Here is a 22,314-nt window from a genome sequence, read left to right as displayed (position 1 = left end):
TCACCAAATTCCATATGCTCAATTACATAATCATCATCTCAATTTCATACATAAACATTGGATACATTCCATCAACTTATGACTTACCTTTCACGGCCTCCAGCCCAAAATCTACGGCCTCTGGCTCAATATTCATCAGTTTAACTCATAAATCAACAATATCACTATGATAAATTAAACCACAATCTCAATCATTAACATCCTTTCCATCACAGCATTCACACTAAACTAACAACAACCAACCACACCAACCAAAATTGAATTCAACAATTAATCATTTACAATATTCAATTCCATCCAATCATACAATCAATCTTATTCCTAGGGGCATCTAGCCTAGGACTTCATGTCACATTACATGACATTTAAATAAAACTTAAACCGTACCTTAATGTCGACGGTTACAAACCCTCAACTCTTGAATTCCACCAAGTTTAATCTCCAAGTTCACCTCCACCAAGCTTAAGAACCACCAATGATCAACTTAATGCCTCTAATACTCAATCTATACTATCCTCACATAACATACATAATATTCAATTAATAGGACTTCATAAAAGTTTATGAACACATGGGAAAAGTAGCTCTTATCTTTACCCACTAAAACTGGTGATGGAACCTAGCTAAAACTCTAGTTAGAGCTTTTTCTAAACACAAGAATCACCAAGTTTCATGAACACACAACCAAAAACGTGTTTCTCATAAGAAAATCGAAGCAGAAGATTGGTGAGGGAGATGCTTACCGAAATTTTTAGATAGAATTATAGGGGAAGAGATGGGCTTCGCGTGACTGCAAACGGTGCAGCAATTGGAGCTCCGAAGAGAAAGTTATGAGCAATTGAAGATCAAGGAAGTTAGGGTTTCTCACCCTCTTCTCTCTTTCTCTTCTCTTCAGCATGGAACACAAAGGAAAAAGGGGAAAGTGACTGAACTTGTGTCCACTATTGGAGTTATATATGTGGGCTTGGGCCTACTTGGGCCCGGTTCACTCGTTTTAGTCCGTTGGCCCAATTTTGGGCTAAAATCTTTAAGATTAGCACTTTAATTCGTATTCCAATTATTTCTACTTTACAAATTATAAATTTTAGTTTCTTAACCTTCTTCATTCATAATTAATTGTCTCACTAGCAGAGCTAGACAGACTTAAGCCGGTTCTGCCGGTTAAATTATATTTTTCCACTCAAAAAAATTCTCCGAATCCAAATATAATCGTTAAAATTTCAAATTCCTAAGTTTTAATTTTTGACCCCGTCTGGGCGCATTTTGACTATTTAATTTAATGATTAATTATCCAATTAATACTTTTATCATTTTTTCGGGTCTTACATCCTACCCACGTAATTAGAATTTTTGCTCTCAAAATTTACTCTCCAACTTTCATATAGCTCCTAAATAACTCCTCGACTCCTAGCAATCTTATCCAGAGAAACTTCCTCAACATCCAACCTAAGATCCGTATGCTCACCTAACGTGTCCTCACCATCACTGAATCCAAATAATAACTCTGCGCGACTATCAATCTTTCTAATCCTTTAGATCTTAATCAAATTGAATGCTCAAACAATCCAAGAACAAGTAATGCGTTGACCGTTAGTCCAACCTCAAAACTAAGTCTAATCCAATCGACAGCAAACACACGAAATCATATTAGTTAAAAGCCATCGCAAAACCTTTAGCCCTAAATCCTCGGCTTTATTAAAAGCTATCTACTTTGTGTTTCTATACTTTTTCATATAAAAAATAAATACATAATGCTTAATTTTGGAACAATTTTGGTGCTTAAGTTGGAAATTGCTTTGATCCCTTCAATTTGATGAATTTTGTAAGAAATAATAAAAAAAGAAGAAAAAAGTATAAAATAAGCTCAAAAGAAGCAAAAATTTTTTTTGACACGCTTTGAGTCTTAGACCACGCTTTTGAAAGCGTGGCCCCAAAAGCGTGCCAAGGGAGTGACAAATCATGCAAGCATGCATGGCGTTACTAACAAAAAAAAAGTTTGCTTCAAACTAAACTATCTTCAATCCTAATACACTATTCTTCACTCTATCATTTTATGGAACTCATCCCTACAGCGATGTCTAGTGGGAGCTCCTCACCCTGCCGTTGATACAGATAAATCAAAGCACTTTCCATCGTTGCCTCTTTTTCTTCTCTGTTGCTGCCTCATCCTCCACCGCCTTCCTCTTCAACTTCTCGCCTTCCAGCTCTGCCTGCAGTTCTACCAGCTTCCTCTGAGTCTCCTCTACTTGGACTCTATTGACTGGCACATGTGAATTCGGACCGAAGAGTTGACTAGGAGTCGGTCCAAAACCCACACCACGTACTCTACCCGGTTTCTCTTTTTCGAAAACCTGAGCAATGGAATCATTTTGAGACAACACTCTAGAAGACTCATCCTGTTGTTCAATCTCCTCAATTATTTTCTACAAACACAAATTAGCAAATACAATCATTTTGATCATGGGTCCATCTCATGTCGAGAACACGCCAAACAGGATGATTAACTGTATCACTTTCATCACAGTAAAATGACACACAAATATGAATAAAAAAATTGGTCTCCAAAGTTATTTACATAAAACAACCAAAATAGCATTCATAAATTTATCAATCAATTATAAAAAGTTGTACTTACACCAATTGCTCTTTCTTCATCATTGATATAGGAGCCATCTTTTTTTTGTGCACTGTGATCTATAACTCTCCTTTTTCGACTCTTCTCCCATGTTGTTCCGACTGTATCAACAAAGTTTATGCCATTACTGTATTCCACACAATCAAGAAAACTTAAGTCGTAGAAATAGTCTAAAGAATGAATAAAAAAAGTAAAGTACCTCTTTTTCCATCCGCCGTGCAAAGCTTTTCGATCTCTTTGCTTTTCTAAGAGAGGTTACTAATAAGTTTATCCAGAACACAAGTTAATAAAACCATCATGTATGTTAAGCTATCCTTTTTCAATTGCTTGAAAATTGAGGGCAAAAGCTAATGAAGTATAGATTAGGCATTTAAAGCAAAATCCTTTAGTTAACAATAAAAAATAGAAATGTACCCGGGAACAAAAATATTGGCACAAAATTAAACTCCAATGTGATGTTTAAGACTCCTCTCGTATTTTTTGCTTCTTAGACTTCTTTACTTTCCTGGCAGAGTTTAAGGGTGATATTTTTCCATCGATAGCGTCTTGCTTGAGTGTTGTTAGTTCTTCCTCACTTTTTCTCTACTTTGCATTCATGTGCAGTTTTTGAAGATAAGTAAAGCACAAATATATATACCTTCAAGGGTATACAAATAAGTTAGAAAATACAAACTTGTTAGTATGGGATCAGAAATTAATTCAGATTCCAAATCCACATCAATAAAAAAAAGTGGTAAGCGTTTTCATCTAAAGAACATAGACTCACTTTTGAGGATTTTCATCTGGTAGTTGTTGCCGTTCTTCCTGATTGAGAACCATTGAAAAAGAAAACATCCAAAAAGTTAAAGTTATAATGCAGAAATTATGACTTTTTTATTGTTCAATGAAATATATTCTATTGGAAAATAAACTAATATAGCAGAATTCCAATATTTTTATGTGAAGATGAACATTCATCTAAAAAAGCCTAAGTCACATACATAGTAAAAAAAATACTCATTAATTTTAAGCATATTCTATAAGTCAAACTTTCTTACAAAAAACACCCAAAAAAATTCTTGCTATTTAAATCTTAATATTGTGTTTGTGAACGTAAGCGTGAGTATGAATCATGCGCAAGGTTCTACAGCACAGAAACACATTTGAGTCAGCTAAAACGCAAAACAGAAACATAATGCTTTAGGAAGAAGATGATCTGGATACCTATTCCTGGGAGCGGAAATACATAAAGGGTGTATAATATAAGAAATTAGACACCATAGAGATATAAATACTAGCATACCTGAAATTGAAATAAATTAATGCACCTCATTTTAAGAAATCAGTATGATATAAATGAAGAGGGGCATCAAGAAGAAAGTACATACTTCTCAATGTCTCATCAAGTGACTTTTATCCCAAAGACCAGCATGGGATATAAAACCCCACCTGTTGCAGACAAATACAATAGAGTTAATAGCATCCGCCTTGAAAGGTAGACGAAATACTCTCCTTTACTTGCCTTGCACAATTAGACAAGAAAATGACCAATAAAAATGCCCAATAACTTGAATTGATTTAATAAGCTCTTTTGAAACTTAATTCTTCATTTCAATAGAATCTGAGTTTTTCTCTCATTGTTCCATATAGTGAAATGAACTTAGAAACTTATATGAACAAGAGCTTACAACAGCATAATCTGCATGGCCTTTACACTATTGTTTGATACCAGTTTCAGTGACACAATTACCTACCCAAAATTTTATAACTTAAGTACACTTCTAATTCCTGGATAGCTAGGTATATCATCATTCATTGGGATACTTTTAATCATATAAGTCAATAACTATTTAAAGAATTAAAAAATGTAAAAGGATAAAAGATACTACAACTTCAAAGCTTAAGATGAATCATATAGTTACTTACTTCTTTTGATCAATAGAACAAATCAAACGAAGATTAACAGGAAAAGAGGCATCTAAAAGAAAACATGATTCAAATATGCTATGTAATAATATCCTAAAACTAACACACAGAGGCAAGTTGCATACCTCAACTAATCTAGGTTAAAATAAGTGAGGTTGTTGAATGCTTATGAAAGTGGAAGAAGCAGAAACACCTGGAACAAACATGCATATATGAATTAACATGTGAGGCTTGCAAGTGAATAATGCTTTAGAAGTTTCATGCAAGTAATCCTAAGAGAAAGAATTATTAAAGATAGAAAAATAGATATAAAGAGAAAGAGAGAGGCATTAAGAAGCTCTGGCCGAGGAAGGCACCACTATAATGAGTACCATAATGTCTCATAAATCAGAATGTTCATTGGGATTAGCCAACATAGTAATGTATGCATCAAAAGCATGCTATCATGATTCATGATACACTCCTTTGAAATAGTATGTTATATGTATCTTTCTTTCTTTAGCCATATCTTTCGTAACTCGCTATTAAAATTTGTGTTTCACTCAAGAAAGATAATTAAAATGGATAAACAATATATGAAAAATTAGTGTAAAAAGAAGAAGACCAATATAATAATGATCATAATAATAATACATAGTTTATTTCATTATCATTAATAACAATAATAATGAATACGTTTCTTCTTCTTTCTCTGTACTTTCTCTCACATACATACATATAGCCTAATCTTAGAAATGGTTAGAATAAGTTCCTCACACCTTACCTATTTATCAAACAAATCAAATAGCCTTCTCTGTACTTCAACTAACACCAATGGCTAGCTTCAACATGACTCAAATAGCTTTGCTAAGAATATAGACTAAAGAGAATAACCATTTTAGCCTAAAATCTGTCAAACCTAGTTTATCAAACAAATCAAATACCTCATATATTTTCATCGGAATGAAATCCTAATAATATATTCACCAAATCTTTTACAGTCATCATTGCACTTTAATTAGCTTTTGATGTATATTAGTAATAGAATGAAATAAATATGCTCAGCTCAAGCTTGGGCTCAATGAAAAGTGAACTTAATTCCCATCATTGAGTTCATATCACTGGAAATTCAGGTGCAGCTCAAGCTCAGAACTAATTCAAGTTAAATTAAACCTTTTGATAATAATAACCATAATAATTAAGGAATCCAATTGAAAACAACTAACAATAGAGTTAACTAAGTTACAGCTTGCCCTCCTAACATTTCAGGCAATTTCAAACAATATCCAATTCATAAAGCCAAATTCCAAATCAAATTAGGCACATATTAGCACACCCCAAATGAAAAAAGAATAAAAATTTATCATGTTTGTGTACCTGGGTACCAAGGTTGAGGCCAAGGAAGAGAAGAGTAAGGAGGAGCAAGAGGATCCTCGAGGTGCCGAAGCCATACTATGTCATCGATTTTCTTGGCAACCTGAGGAATGCAAAAGGTCTCAGAGGCCCAAGTAAGTCCGCCATCGATCCCTCGCTTGAGGAAATCCAATAAAGGAGACACCATAAACTAACCTCATAAAGTCCAATATCTTCATCAGGAATCTATATAGCTGCAGCAGATTTGAACCACGTAGGAATTGGAGGAGATGGCGAGCAAATCTGGCAGACGAGATAAAATAGAGAGCCCAGTGTCGTCGTCTTCGTCTGAACGAGCATAAATAGCGCCAATGGTACCTCGGGGAAGAAGATTTAGGGTTAGCAAGGTTTGGGGATGTTTATTCAAAGAGAGAAAAAAAGGGAAAAGGGTGCGTCTAATGGGGTTGGCGGCGTCAAAGGTCAAATTTGATGGTGGCAAGATGCTATGGCAAGAGAATCCGAGGGAGGAGGAGAGACATTGGGTTCTGGCTCTTGTAAGCGATAACGAAAGAAAAATGAGATCAAGAGAAAAGGAGGTTGAACCATCACCAAAAGAAATTGCTGCTTTTTCCAGTGGTCACCACCAAAACCGCCAGAAAACTAACAAGTAGCGGCTGTTGTCAAAACAGCTACTAATTTTCCGCCGTTATCTTCCGTTTTTGTGGTAGTTATTAATCAATGAATCATGAGAAGCACACAACAATTAATGAAGCAAAGGAATGCATGCAATGGCGTACCACACTAATAATGAAGAATGAAGCAAGGAACGAAGCATGGCGTACAAAGCAAATAATAAAGCAAGGAAACAAGCATGCAATGAAATATGAAGAATGAAAGGAAGCATGATCCCAGCGTCCCACGCCGCTTCTTTAATGTGCCACGCTAATGTTTAAATTATTTGAACTTGAGAAAAGGGAAATCAGTGGCATCCCACGTGAAGGAGGAGCAAGATCATCAGTGTCCCACGCCGCTAGTGCGTATGCATCTGCAATTGTGCGTACGCACACGTGGTAAATTCAGCATCATGCGTACGCATGACACCGCGCATATGCACAACAATCAAATTGGCGTCCCACGCCAATATTCAGCACTCCATGCTTGATGTCATTTGTTTGTATAACTGGGCACAAATCTTTGGTGTTCCATGCCAAATCCTTCACGTGCTACGCCTATTGCTTCATTAACTAATGTTGGGCCAAAAAGCCTTTGAAGTGCCACGGGAAGTTCCCAGCGTCCCATGCCAATGCTCCTTATTTTCACATTTGGGCCATCCTTTGATGAAGAAAAGCGTGGCATTACAGTGTGCTTCACACCCAATTTTAATTTCCTAATTTCATCAATTCATTCTACAATTCTCCAAACTTTCAAATGGATCAAGCCCAAAATTAACAATCAATCAAGACCACAAGAATCATCTAGAAGTAGTTAGAAAATTTATGTTTGATTGTAATTTGAATTTCATTTAATTTGGTAATAGCTTATGGATCACTACACATACACACCACTGGAGGAGAGTCTTCAGACTCTCTCCTTCCACTCTCATTCTCTTCCATCTTCTTTCACACCATTTTGTAATTCTTTTATTATGAATTTCTAACTCTCATCAATTGAAAAAGTGAGCTTTGTTGCAATTTAATGGTTTAATTTGTTTGATTCTTCATCTTCAGTCTTTCTTTCATTTGCTTCTTTAGAAAGAATCTTCGTTCTTCATTCCAAGGATTCAAATGTCTTAAGAGAGAATTTGAATCTCATTTGAATTCTATGAAAACTTAAGAGAGAGAGATCATAGAATTGAGCTTGAAGATCTTTCTCTCAATTTGGTGAATTTGGGTTTGGTAATTGATATGTGATATATAATCAACCCATAACTTGATTCATAAAATTGTGTGGCTCTAAATTAGAGACCAATCTTTATCTCTTCTCATGAGCAATTAGATCAAGACATTGGCAATTGATCAAGTTAAGAGAGCTTGAATTACCAAGACATTAGAATTTAATTACTTATGATTTTCCAAGAGATCAATAATTGCATGATTGAAGAGGAGATAAAAATTATTGTTCCTTAGAATGCAACATCTCTTGATCCCAATGTTCTTCTCATTCTTAATTCTTGCTATTTACATTCCCAGTATTTACATTCTTGTACTTTACATTCCAATAATTTAAATTTTAAGTTACTTACATTCATGTCATTTACTTTCTTGTTATTTTATTGCTTTTATTTAGTTCAAGTCATTTAAATTTTAGTTTATATCTTTGCTCATCATTCGAAATTGAACCTCCTAATTAGAATAATCAATTAACTATTGTTTGCTTAATCCATTAATCCTCGTGGGATCGACACTCACGCATCGTGAATTTATAACTTGGTATGATCTGGTGCACATGCTGGTAATTATACGAGATTGAAAAATCCCGTATTGTCATCCATTAAGAATCTAATTATTCATCCACGTCACACTCTATCACAAAAATATATCTCTCACTTTGAAGCTTTCTCAGACTAACCCGAATAATGCTTACATTCATCCTAAGACTCAAATAACAATTTAGGGCCTTAGTGCATCTCTAGGTTTAAATCAAATTCTTATTAGAATCCTTAATCTTAATAATCACATTACCTAGGACCTCAATGACAATCAGGGTACCTACTCAGGTTCTTCATCCGCAAGCACAAAACCATAACTTGATATAGTAGACAACCAATGAATTTCATTTATCATAACTAAAATCAAATGACAATCAATGTCAAACCTAGGCAAATTCAAGCCTACAACATGTTCACTTATTTTTCTCCATTTCTACCTGCCTCTACACTAAAAAATTCACCATCTACCCAATGTTATATCTATCACCCTATAATCTACAAGTAAATACAAGATCAAATATGGTTATCCTCATTAAAATTCCTTCACTTTAAAAGGAACTTCTCAATATCCTAGTCTAGTCACCACAGTTTTTGAAGCAGGAGTAAGCACATGTAAATTAAATGCTAATTTCGACATCTTAAATCCTAAATTAGCAGCTTTATCAAAGTCTATGGACGAATGAGATGCTCCAGTATCATATAATGCAGTTAACACTTTACCACCAATTTCACATTTACTTTTGGTCAAAGTCTCTAACCTAGGAGCATCATCCGTCATCACAGCATACACACGACCTTGTTGTAGGGCTCTCCTGGCATTTTAATTGGCTTTCTCGGGACATTTCCAAGACATACAATCAGCTCTTCTGTAGTTGTAACACAGTCCCAATCTGATTCTATATTGAGTTTTTGGATGGTAGCTTCCACACCTTTTACATGTTAAGTTATTCTGAGGTTGTTTTTCATATTTGCTTCCTTGATGATTGTTGTTGTTGTTCCTTCGGAAGTTATTCTGGCCTTGTTGAGGTTGTTGGTTGTAACCTCCCCTCTTTGAATTCTGACCCATTGGAGCAAAAGATCTTACACATTTTCGGTTGTGGTAATCACTATGATTAGTACTTGTAGCCACATTTTTCTTAGAATAATCCTCCATCACACAACTCTTGTTCACTAATTTTGCAAATCTCTTGACCTCCAGAAGCGCCACAGCTCACATGATATCATCCCTCAAACCATCTTGATACTTCATGAACTTCCATTCTTCATACCCTTCAGGAGCACCCTGACAAACCCTCGAAAAATGGTACAACTCCTCAAACTTGCTCGTATAAGCAGCCACTGTCATGGATCCTTGTCTCAGTTGTAGTAGCTCCAAATCATTGGCTTGTGTTGTTGAGTTCGGAAAGTATTTCTTGTAAAAATCCTTTCTGAACACCTCCTAAGTGATTATCTCATTCCCTTGCTGTAGTAGACAGTGAGCTCTTTGCCACCAGTATTGTGCTTTTCCAATCAACTGATAAGCAGCAAATTTGACCAGCTAACCCTTAGGTACATGATGTGCTTGCAGTACCCTTTCCATCTTTTGGAACCAATTACTGGCTTCAGTTGGATAAGTTTAACCCTTGAAGATTGGGGGATTGATCTTCAAAAATGTCACCAAGGTCATTGGAACTCCATCAGCTTGATAGGTTCCTAGTCCATTACCGTTCCCATTCATCCTTTCCATAGCCTGGTTCGTGGTTGCAGCACTTGCTTGCATCGTGTTGACGAGATTAGTCATAGCCGCTAAAAACTCGGCCTGATCTCCAAAAAGAGTAGGTTCCTCATTTCCTCTTCGTTCTCGTCCATGACTTGCCATTCGGGTCCTATCCACACAAAACAAGTGATATCAAGGTGATCAGTCTTAATATCTCAAGTTAAGTACTTCAATTTTTCAAAAGTATACTCATGAACTTCATGCTAAATATATCAATTAGATATCCTAAATAGCACAGGTACAACTTAGAGTATGCAATGAAGCATAAGCAATCCATCCCTTAGGCTCACAAGGACGAACTACTCTGATACCATAATATAACACCATACCTTTCATATTCTTATATTCGAGTTATAAGTTAATGATAATAAGGTGGTACGACTGGTGAATCCATATTTGATGATTTTTTGGTTAGAATTGAATGGATTTCATCACATAAACTTGTACTTATTCCCTTGAATAACATGCTTTTGAACTTTCCTCCCAAATTGTGCTTGATTATGAAAACATGCTCTTTTATGCTTAATTTGATCTATTTTTATTCCATTTGCCTTCCATTCGATGCCTTGATGTCGTTTGTGAGTGATTTCAGGTGTGTAAGGTAAGAATGGGTTGGAGAAAATGGAAGAAGAGCTTGCAAAATGGAGGAAACTTGAAGAATCAAAGGAGATGAGCTCAGAGACCTATGCGTGCGCACAGCCTCTTGTGCGTTCGCACAGGAGCCCAACCAGATCGCGTGGATCATTTTGAGCACGTCGCACGTCTCGTCAAGCATTGCCTAGTGTGCGTGCGCATAGCTACTTGTGTGTACGCACAGGTTGGGAATTTCGCAGAGTGTGCAGACGCACACGCCTGTGCGTCTGCACAGGTGTTCGCACATGACCTCATTAGAAAACCACGTGACTCGCGATTTGAAGGCTTTGGAGGCCCATTTTTGTAGTTTTTTAGCTCATATTGGAGGGGAAATGAAGGACATAACATAGCATGGCATTAGTATAGTTTTAGGAGTAGAATAGAAGGTTTTTAGTTTTAATTTTCTCTAAGTTTTCTCATCTTCTCCATTAGGGTTTTATTAGGGTTTTATATTCCAAGTGCCATTTCCATTTTTGTTAATTGGATTTTGCTAAACTCATTGTAAGTATTCTCTTATTATTACTCTTTATGGTTATATTATCATTACTCTTTCTTCTCATTCAAGTTATAGTCCAATTTTGTTTCTCTTTTGCAATTTCACTTTCTTGTTGATGAGTTTGATGTTTGGTGTTTGTTCTATGCTTTCTTATGCTATTATTGTTGATTGAGATAAATTGTTGTTTTTAATTCCAAGTCTTTTCTTATTTTTCTCATGTTTAAGCTTTTTGCCCACCAAGTGTTTGACAAAATGTCAACCATGGTTTTAGGCTAAACTTTTTGTCTCTTGGCTTGGTAAAGTGAGTTCTTGGGTACCTAGAGTTGGAATGTCCAACATTTAGTGTCAATTCTTGGGTTGTTAATTGTTCTTGTTTCTACTAACGCTAATTTGTTGCTAAGGCAATTAGCAAGCAATTTAGGATTTGTGGGTTAAGGACACTTATGCTCATTTAACTTACCTTCCGATGTGAGGGTTGATCAAGTGAGACTAATCCATCATAATTATCGTAGTTGTGGTTCCAACAAGGAAAGGATCCTTAGCTCACTCCAAGCCAAGACCTCTTTTTATGTTTTCAACCTTTCATACATTGCCATGTTAATCTCTTTTATACTTTACTTATTTATATTACATAGTGGGTTCTTTAATTTCTTCATTAGTTCAATCATTACAATTTTGCATGTTCTTTTATTGCTTTATATGTTTGGTGCACGAAATTGCGATCATCAACAATGGCGCCAAAGACTTGGTGCTCTCAAACGTGAATCACACTTTGTCACAACTTCGCACAACTAACCAGCAAGTGCACTGGGTCGTCCAAGTAATAAACCTTACGTGAGTAAGGGTCGATCTCACAGAGATTGTCGGCCTGAAGCAAGCTATGGTCACCTTGTAAATCTCAGTCAGGCAGATTCAAATGGTTATGGTGAATTGATAATAAAAACATAATTAAAATATAAACTAAAGATAGAGATACTTATGTAATTCATTGGTGAGAATTTTAGATAAGCGTATAGAGATGCTTTTGTTCCTCCTGAACCTCTGCTTTCCTACTGTCTTCATCCAATCATTCATACTCCCTTCCATGGCAAGCTGTATATTGGGCATCACCATTGTCAATGGCTACATCCCGTCCTCTCTGTGAAAATGGTCCAATGCACTGTCACTGCATGGCTAATCATCTGTCGGTTCTCGATCATACTGGAATAGGATTTACTATCCTTTTGCATCTGTCACTACGCCCATCACTCGCGAGTTTGAAGCTCATCACAGCCATCCCTTCCCAGATCCTACTCGGAATACCACAGACAAGGTTTAGACTTTTCGGATCTCCGGAATGGCCATCTATGGGTTCTAACTTATACCACGAAGACTCTAATATCTCGGACTCAGTCCCCTGTATTAGATATCTAAGAGATATTCATTCTAGCTTGTTTGCATGTAGAACAGAAGTGTTTGTCAGGCACGCGTTCGTAAGTGAGAATGATGATGAGCGTCACATAATCATCACATTCATCATGTTCTTGGGTGCGTATGAACATCTTATAATAGGAATAAGCTTGAATTGAATAGAAAAACAATAGTACTTTGCATTAATTCATGAGGAACAGCAGAGCTCCACACTTTAATCTATGGTGTGTAGAAACTCTACCGATGAAAACACATAAGTGATAATGGAGTTCATTGGTCTCGGCCCCAGAGGGGAACCGGAGTAACCAAGACTTCGAATACAATAATAAAAAGTCCTCTTTATACTAAACTAGTTACTAGGGTATACAGAAATGAGTAAATGATGCAGAAATCCACTTCTGGGGCCCACTTGGTGTGTGCTTGGGCTGAGAATTCAGCTTTACACGTGTAGAGGCTTCTCTTGGAGTTGAACGCTAGTTTGTAACCTATTTCTGGCGTTTAACTCCACTTTGCAACCTGTTTCTGGCGGTTAACTCCAGAATGCAACATGGAACTGGCGTTGAACGCCAATTTGTGTCATCTAAACTTGGGCAAAGTATGGACTATTATATATTGATGGAAAGCCCTGAATGTGTACTTTCCAACGCAATTCAGAGCGCGCCTATGAGAGTTCTGTAGCTCTAGAAAATCCACTTTGAGTGCAGGGAGGTCAGAATCCAACAGCTTCTGCAGTCCTTCTTCAACCTCTGAATTTGATTTTTGCTCAAGTCCCTCAATTTCAGCCAGAAAATACCTGAAATCACAGAAAAATACACAAACTCATAGTAAAGTCCAGTAATGTGATTTTTATTTAAAAACTAATAAAAATATACTAAAAACTCACTAAATTATACTAAAAACTATGTAAAACAATGCCAAAAAGCGTATAAATTATCCGCACATCACAACACCAAACTTAAATTGTTGCTTGTCCCCAAGCAACTGAAAATCAAATAGGATAAAAAGAAGAGAATATACTATAAATTCCAAAATATCAATGAAACTTAGCTCCAATCAGATGAGCGGGACTAGTAGCTTTTTGCCTCTTGAATAGTTTTGGCATCTCGCTTTATCCATTGAGGTTCAGAATGATTGGCATCTATAGGAACTCAAAGTTCAGATAGTGTTATTGATTCTCCTAGTTCAGTATGTTGATTCTTGAACACAGCTACTTTATGAGTCTTGGCCGTGGCCCTAAGCACTTTGTTTTCCAGTATTACCACCGGATACATAAATGCCACAGACACATAATTGGGTGAACCTGTTCAGATTGTGACTCAGCTTTGCTAAAGTCCCCAATTAGAGGTGTCCAGGGTTCTTAAGCACACTCTGTTTTTGCTTTGGACCTTGACTTTAACCGCTCAGTCTCAAGTTTTCACTTGACACTTTCACGCCACAAGCACATGGATAGGGACAGCTTGGTTTAGCCGCTTAGGCCAAGATTTGATTCTTTTAGGCCCTCCTATCCACTGATGCTCAAAGCCTTAGATCCTTCTTATTACCCTTGCCTTTTGGTTTTAAGGGCTATTGGCTTTTTGCTCTTGCCTTTTGGTTTAAAGAGCTTTTGGCTTTTTCTGCTTGCTTTTTCTTTTATTTTCGCCATTTTTTTTTCTACAAGCTTTTGTATTCACTGCTTTTTCTTGCTTCAAGAATCATTTTTATGATTTTTCAGATTATCAAATAACATTTCTCCTTTTCATCGTTCTTTCAAGAGCCAACATATTTAACATTCATAAACAACAACTTCAAAAGACATATGCACTGTTCAAGCATTTATTCAGAAAACAAAAAGTATTTTCACCACATCAAAATAGTTAAACTAGTTTCAATGATGAATTTGAAACCATGTACTTCTTGTTCTTTTGTAATTAAAACATTTTTCATTTAAGAAAGGTGATGGATTCATAAGACATTCACAACTTTAAGGCATAGACACTTAGACACTAGTGATCATGTAGGAAAGACACAAACATAAATAAAACATAAAGCTCAAAAAAATAAAAAAAACAGTAAAATAAATAGACAAGGAGATTAAGGAATGAGTCCACCTTAGTGAGGGTGGCGTCTTCCTATTCTTGAAGAACCAATGGTGCTTTTGAGCTCCTCAATGTCTCTTCCTTGCCTTTGTTGCTCTTCCCTCATAGCTCTTTGATCTTCTCTAATTTCATGGAGGATGATGGAGTGCACTTGGTGCTCCATCCATAGTTGTCCCATGTTGGAACTTAATTCTCCCAGGAAAGTGTTGATTTGCTCCCAATAATTCTGTGGAGAAAAGTGCATCCCCTGAGGTATCTCAGGGATTTCATGGTGAGGAATTTCCTCATGCTCTTGTTGAGATCCATGCTCTCTTGATTGCTCCATCCTTTTCTTAGTGATGGGCTTATCCTCTTCAATGAGGATGTCTCCTTCTATGTCAATTCCAGCCGAATTGCAGAGGTGGCAAATAAGGTGAGGAAAGGTGGTGTGCAAAATCGTGATATTTTCTTCCTTGGTAACGGCGCTGAAAACTTCATACGCACGTCCATATTCTTAATTTTGTTTCACAACTTCGTACAACTAAACAGCAAGTGCACTGGGTCGTCCAAGTAATAAACCTTACGTGAGTAAGGGTCGATCCCACGGAGATTGTTGGTATGAAGCAAGCTATGGTCACTTTGTAGATCTCAGTCAGGCGGATTCAAATGGTTGTAGAGTTTTCATAATTAAAAGAAAAATAAAATATAAAATAGGATAGATATACTTATGTAATTCATTGGTGAGAATTTCGGATAAGCGTATAGAGATGCTTTCGTTCCTCTGAACCTCTGCTTTCCTGCTGTCTTCATCCAATCAGTCCTACTCCTTTCTATGGCAAGCTGTTTATTGGGCATCACCGTTGTCAGTGGCTACATCTTGTCCTCTCTGTGAAAATGGTCTGATGCGCTGTCACTGCATGGCTAATCATCTGGAGGTTCTCGATCATACTGGAATAGGATTCACCATCCTTTTACGTCTGTCACTACGCCTAGCACTCGCAAGTTTGAAGCTCATCACAGCCATCCCTTCCCGAATCCTACTCGGAATACCACAGACAAGGTTTAGACTTTCCGGATCTCAAGAATGGCCATCCATGGGTTCTAACTTATACCACGAAGATTCTGATTAAGAAATCCAAGAGCTACTCATTCAATCGAAGGTAGAACGAAAATGGTTGTAGTGTCACGATCATCACATTCATGTTGAAGTGTGAATGAATATCTTAGAAGTGGAATAAGTTTAATTGAATAGAAAAACAGTAGTACTTTGTATTAATTCATGAGGAACAGCAGAGCTCCACCCCTTAATCTATGGTGTGTAGAAACTCTACCGTTGAAAATACATAAGTGATGAAGATTCAGGCATGGCCGAATGGCCAGCCCCCATAAAGGTCTAAGATAGCATAAAACTAATCAAAGATCTCCTACAAAGATAGTAAAAAGTCCTATTTATACTAAACTAGTTACTAGGGTTTACAGAAATGAGTAAATGATGCAGAATTCCACTTCCAGGGCCCAGTTGGTGTGTGCTTGGGCTGAGCTTGAAGTTTACACGTGGAGAGGTCATTCTTGGAGTTGAACGCCAGTTTGTAAGGTGTTTCTGGCGTTGAACTCCACTTTGCAACTTGTTTCTGGCGCTGAACGCCAGACTGCAACATGGAACTGGCATTCAACGCCAGTTTGCGTCATCTAAACTTGGGCAAAGTATAGACTATTATATATTTCTGGAAAGCCCTGGATGTTTACTTTCCAACACAATTGGAAGCGCGCCATTTGGAGTTCTGTAGCTCCAGAAAATCCACTTTGAGTGCATGGAGGTCAGAATCCAACAGCATCTGCAGTCCTTCTTCAACCTCTGAATCTGATTTTTGCTCAGGTCCCTCAATTTCAGCCAGAAAATACCTGAAATCACAGAAAAACACACAAACTCATAGTAAAGTCCAGAAATGTGAATTTTAATTAAAAATTAATAAAAATATACTAAAAACTAACTAAATCATACTAAAAACTATGTAGAAACAATGCCAAAAAGCGTATAAATTATCCACTCATCACGACACCAAACTTAAATTGTTGCTTGTCCCCAAGCAACTGAAAATCAAATAGGATAAAAAGAAGAGAATATACTATAAATTCCAAAATATCATTGAAATATAGCTCCAATCAGATGAGCGGGACTTGTAGCTTTTTGCCTCTTGAATAGTTTTGGCATCTCACTTTATCCATTGAAGTTCAGAATGATTGGCATCTATAGGAACTCAGAGTTCAGATAGTGTTATTGATTCTCCTAGTTCAGTATGTTGATTCTTGAACACAGCTACTTTATGAGTCTTGGCCGTGGCCCTAAGCACTTTGTTTTCCAGTATTACCACCGGATACATAAATGCCACAGACACATAACTGGGTGAACCTTTTCAGATTGTGACTCAGCTTTGCTAAAGTCCCCAATTAGAGGTGTCCAGGGTTCTTAAGAACACTCTTCTTTTTGCTTTGGACCTTGACTTTAACCGCTCAGTCTCAAGTTTTCACTTGACACCTTCACGCCACAAGCACTTGGTTAGGGACAGCTTGGTTTAGCCGCTTAGGCTAGGATTTTATTCCTTTATGCCCTCCTATCCACTGATGCTCAAAGCCTTGGATCCTTTTTATTACCCTTGCCTTTTGGTTTTAAGGGCTATTGGCTTTTTGCTCTTGCCTTTTGGTTTAAAGAGCTTTTGGCTTTTTCTGCTTGCTTTTTTCTTTTTCTATTTTTTTGTTGCCATTTTTTTCTTTTTTTTTCTGCAAGCTTTTGTATTCACTTCTTTTTCTTGCTTCAAGAATCATTTTTATGATTTTTCAGATTATCAAATAACATTTCTCCTTTTCATCATTCTTTCAAGAGCCAACATATTTAACATTCATAAACATCAACTTCAAAAGACATATGCACTGTTCAAGCATCCATTCAGAAAACAAAAAGTATTGTCACCACTTCAAAATAATTAAACTAGTTTTAAGGATGAATTCGAAACCATGTACTTCTTGTTCTTTTGTAATTAGAACATTTTTCATTTAAGAGAGGTGATGGATTCATATTCACTACTTTAAGGCATAGACACTTAGATACTAATGATCATGTAATAAGACACAAACATAATTAAACATTTAACATAAAAAAACGAAAAACAGAAAGTTTAAGAACAAGGAATGAGTCCACCTTAGTGATGGTGGCGTTTTCTCCTTGAGGAACCAATGATGTCCTTGAGCTCTTCTATGTCTCTTCCTTGTCTTTGTTGCTCCTCCCTCATTGCTCTTTGATCTTCTCTAATTTCATGGAGGAAAGTGCTCTTGATGTTCCACCCTTAGTTGTCCCATGTTGGAACTTAATTCTCCTAGGGACGTGTTGATTTGCTCCCAATAGTTTTGTGGAGGGAAGTGCATCCCTTGAGGCATTAGTGGTTATGAAAAAAAGCAATGCTTTTTCCACATCAAACTTAAAATATTTGCTCGTCTTCGAGCAAAAGAAGAAAGAAAGGATGAGAAGAAGGAGAGATGGAGGTGTGTTGATGGTTTGAATTTGAGTGGGTGGGTGTAGGTGACGGGAAAGAGAGATTGAGGTGATTGGTGAAGGGTTCTTGGGAAAGGGTGATATAGGATTATGAGGAGGGAATGTGAGTGGAGGTAGGTGGGGATCCTGTGGGGCCCACAGATCCTGAGGTGTCAAGGATTTACATCCCTGCACCAATTAGGCATGTAAAATACCTTTGCATGCAATTCTGGCGTTTAAACACTGAATTGATGCTTGTTCTGAGCGTTCAACGCCCAGATGCAGCATGTTTCTGGCGTTGAACGCCAGTTCTATGCTTGTTTCAAGCGTTCAGCGCCAGCTCTTCTTAGGGTGCATTCCTGGCATTTAAACGCCAGGATGTTGCTTGTTTCTGGCATTCAATGCCAGATCCATGCTCTGTTCTGGCGTTGAACACCAGCCAGATGCTCCTTACTGGCGTTTAAACGCCAGTAAGTCCTTCCTCCAGGGTGTGATTTTCTTCTGCTATTTTTGATTCTGTTTTTAATTTTTGTATTTATTTTGTGACTCCACATGATCATGAACCTAATAAAACATGAAAGAACAATAAAAATAAAAATAAAATTAGATAAATAAAAATTGGGTTGCCTCCCAACAAGCACTTCTTTAATGTCAATAGCTTGACAGTGGGCTCTCATGGAGCCACACAGGTGATCAGGTCAATTTTATAGACTCCCAACACCAAACTTAGAGTTTGGATATGGGATTTCAACACCAAACTTAGAGTTTGGCTGAGGCCTCCTAACACCAAACTTAAAGTTTGACTGTGGGGGCTTTAGTTGACTCTGTACTGAGAGAAGCTTTCTATGCTTCTTCTCCATTGTTACAGAAGGAGATTCTTGAGTTTTAAACACAAAGTTGTCCTCATTCAGTTGAAGGATCAATTTTCCTCTGTCTACATCAATCACAGCTCTTGCTGTGGCTAGGAAGGGTCTTCCAAGGATGATGGATTCATCCTCATCCTTCCCAGTGTCTAGGATTATAAAATCATCAGGGATGTAAAGGCCTTCAACCTTTACTAACACGTCCTCTACTAGTCCATAAGCCATTTTCATAGATTTGTCTGCCATCTCTAATGAGAAATTGGCAGCCTGTACCTCAAGGATTCCCAGTTTCTCCATTACAGAGAGTGACATGAGGTTTATCCCTGACCCAAGGTCACATAGAGCCTTCTCAAAGGTCATGGTGCCTATGGTACAAGGTATTAAGAACTTTCCAGGATCTTGTTTCTTCTGAGGTAATGTCAGTTGATCCAGATCACTCAGTTCATTGATGAGCAAGGGAGGTTCATCTTCCCAAGTCTCATTACCAAATAATTTGGCATTTAGCTTCATGATTGCACCAAGGTACTTGGCAACTTACTCTTTAGTAACATCCTCATTCTCTTCAGAAGAAGAATACTTATCAGAGCTCATAAAGGGCATAAGGAGGTTCATTAGAATCTCTATGGTCTCTAGGTGAGCCTCAGATTTCTTTAGGTCCTCAAAGGGAAACTCCTTATTGGTCACTAAACGTCCTAGGAGGTCTTCCTCACTGGGATTCACGTTCTCTCCCTCCCTTGTAGGTTCGGCCATGACGGTTAAATCAATGGCCTTGCACTCTCTTTTTGGATTCTCTTCTGTATTGCTTGGGAGAGTACTAGGAGGGGTTTCAGTGACTCTTTTACTCAGCTGGCCCACTTGTGCCTCCAAATTTCTAATGGAAGACCTTGTTTCATTCATGAAACTAAAAGTGGCCTTAGGTAGATCAGAGACTATATTTGCTAAGCCAGATGGATTCTGCTCAGAATTCTCTGTCTGTTGCTGAGTGGATGATGGAAAAGGCTTGCTATTGCTAAACTTGTTTCTTCCACCATTATTAAAGCCTTGTTGAGACTTTTGTTGATCCTCCCATGAGAAATTTGGATGATTTCTCCATGAGGGATTATAGGTGTTTCCATAGGGTTCACCCATGTAATTCACCTCTGCTATTGCAGGGTTCTAAAGATCATAAGCTTCTTCTTCAGAAGATGCCTCTTTAGTACTGTTGGATGATTCCTTCAATCCATTCAGACTCTGAGAGATCATATTGACTTGCTGAGTCAATATTTTGTTCTGAGCCAATATGGCATTCAGAGTATCAATTTCAAGAACTCCCTTCCTCATAGGCGTCCTATTACTCACAGGATTCCTTTCAGAAGTGTACATGAACTGGTTATTTGCAACCATGTCAATGAGTTTTTGAGCTTCTGCAGGCGTTTTCTTTAGGTGAATGGATCCACCTGCAGAATGGTCCAGTGACATTTTTGATAGCTCAGATAGACCATCATAGAATATATCCAGGATGGTCCATTCTGAAAGCATGTCAGAAGGACACTTTTTGGTCAGTTCCTTGTATCTCTCCCAAGCTTCATAAAGGGATTCTCCATCTTTCTGTCTGAAGGTTTGAACATCCACTCTAAGCTTGCTAAGCTTTTGAGGAGGAAAGAACTTGGCTAAGAAAGCCGTGACCAGCTTATCCCAAGAGTTCAGGCTATCTTTAGGTTGAGAGTCCAACCATACTCTAGCTCTGTCTCTTACAGCAAATGGGAAAAGCATAAGCCTGTAGACCTCGGGATCAACCCCATTGGTCTTAACAGTATCATAGATCTGCAAGAATTCAGTTAAGAACTGAAAGGGATCTTCAGATGGAAGTCCATGAAACTTGCAGTTTTGTTGCATCAAATAAACTAATTGAGGTTTAAGCTCAAAGTTGTTTGCTCCAATGGCAGGAATTGAGATGCTTCTTCCATGTAAATTGGAATTAGGTGCAGTGAAGTCACCAAGCATCTTCCTTGCATTATTATTATTTTTGGCTGCCATCTCCTTTTCTTGTTTGAAAATTTCAGTAAGGTTGTCTCTGGATTGTTATAATTTAGCTTCTCTTAGTTTTCTCTTTAGAGTCCTTTCAGGTTCTTGATCAGCTTCAACAAGAATGCCCTTTTCCTTGTCCCTGCTCATATGAAAGAGAAGAGAACAAGAAAAGAAGAGGAATCCTCTATGTTACAGTAAAGAGGTTCCTTATTGTTAGTAGAAGAAGAAATGGAATAAGGGTGAAGAAGAATGGATAATCCAAACACAAGGGTGAGGATAGGAGCAGAGATATGAGATGAAAAGAAGTGTTAGTAGATGAATAAATAAATAGAAGGAGATGAGAAAGAGGGAATTTCGAAAATTAATTAAAATAAAAATAAAATTTAAAGTTAAATTTCGAAATTTAAAATTGAAATTAAATTAAAATAAAAATAATTAGTTAATTAAAATGAAATTTTGGAAAAGAGGGAAGGAATTTTCTAAAATTAAAGGTAGAGAGTTAGTTGGGCAATTTTGAAAAAGATATGATTGAAACAAAAAGATATGATTGATTGGAAAAGATTTGAAATTTGTTTTTGAAAAAGATATGATTGAAATTGAAAAAGATATGATTGAAACAAAAAGATAAGATTGATTGAAAAAGATTTGAAAATTAATTTTAAAAAGATAAGAAGTTAGTAAAGATTTTGAAATTGATTTTGAAAAAGATGTGATTGAAACTTATTTTGAAAAAGATTTGAAAAAGATTTGATTTTTGAAATCAAAGTTGATTACTTGACTAACAAGAAACTAAAAATATATGATTCAAAAGTTTAAAGATTGAACCTTTCTTACTAGGCAAGTAACAACTTAAAATTTTTGAATCAATCACATTAATTGTTAGTGAGATTTTCGAAAATATGAAACAAAAATAAGAAAAAGATTTTGAAAATAATTTTTGAAATTTTCGAAAATCATAAAATAAAAATGAAAAAGATTTGATTTGTGAAAAAGATTTGAAAAAGATAGAATTTTTAATTTGAAAATTTGATTTGACTCATAAGAAACAACTTGATTTTAAAAATTTTTTGAAAAAGTCAACTCAAATTTTCAAATTTTATGAGTGAAAAAGGGAAAGATATTTTTTTTATTTTTGAATTTTTAATGATGAAAGAGAAAAACATCAAAAAGACTCAATGCATGAAAATTTTGGATCAAAACATGTGATGCATGCAAGAATACTATGAATGTCAAGATGAACACCAAGAACACTTTGAAGATCAAGATGAA

The 22,314-nt window shown here is 36.7% G+C and overlaps 1 long non-coding RNA gene and 1 other non-coding gene across 6 annotated transcripts; one reads left to right on the top strand and one right to left on the bottom strand.

Annotated features, from left to right (window-relative positions):
• Positions 1 to 1,759: 1,759 nt before the first annotated feature.
• Positions 1,760 to 7,161, bottom strand: LOC112754813 (uncharacterized). Of its 5 annotated transcripts, none has more exons than XR_011874480.1 (9): positions 6,089 to 7,154; positions 5,897 to 5,996; positions 4,666 to 4,733; positions 4,003 to 4,063; positions 3,402 to 3,439; positions 3,050 to 3,272; positions 2,835 to 2,893; positions 2,636 to 2,762; positions 1,760 to 2,423 (listed from the first exon to the last, which is right to left on the bottom strand). It is a non-coding gene; the product is annotated as an uncharacterized lncRNA (long non-coding RNA). The 5 variants fall into 5 exon arrangements; XR_011874478.1 differs by having other exon boundaries at positions 2,636 to 2,736; positions 6,089 to 7,144; XR_011874477.1 differs by having other exon boundaries at positions 2,636 to 2,736; positions 2,835 to 3,272; positions 3,402 to 3,917; positions 6,089 to 7,161.
• A 13,389-nt stretch (positions 7,162 to 20,550) lies between these two features.
• Positions 20,551 to 20,658, top strand: LOC112760065 (small nucleolar RNA R71). Its single transcript, XR_003180522.1, has one exon. It is a non-coding gene; the product is annotated as a small nucleolar RNA R71 (small nucleolar RNA).
• Positions 20,659 to 22,314: the final 1,656 nt, after the last annotated feature.

This window comes from Arachis hypogaea, chromosome 16, assembly GCF_003086295.3.
Source record: "Arachis hypogaea cultivar Tifrunner chromosome 16, arahy.Tifrunner.gnm2.J5K5, whole genome shotgun sequence".
NCBI lineage: Eukaryota > Viridiplantae > Streptophyta > Magnoliopsida > Fabales > Fabaceae > Arachis > Arachis hypogaea.
The sequence above is the reverse complement of the archived record's forward strand: the minus strand, read 5'-3'. Positions and strand labels throughout refer to the sequence as shown.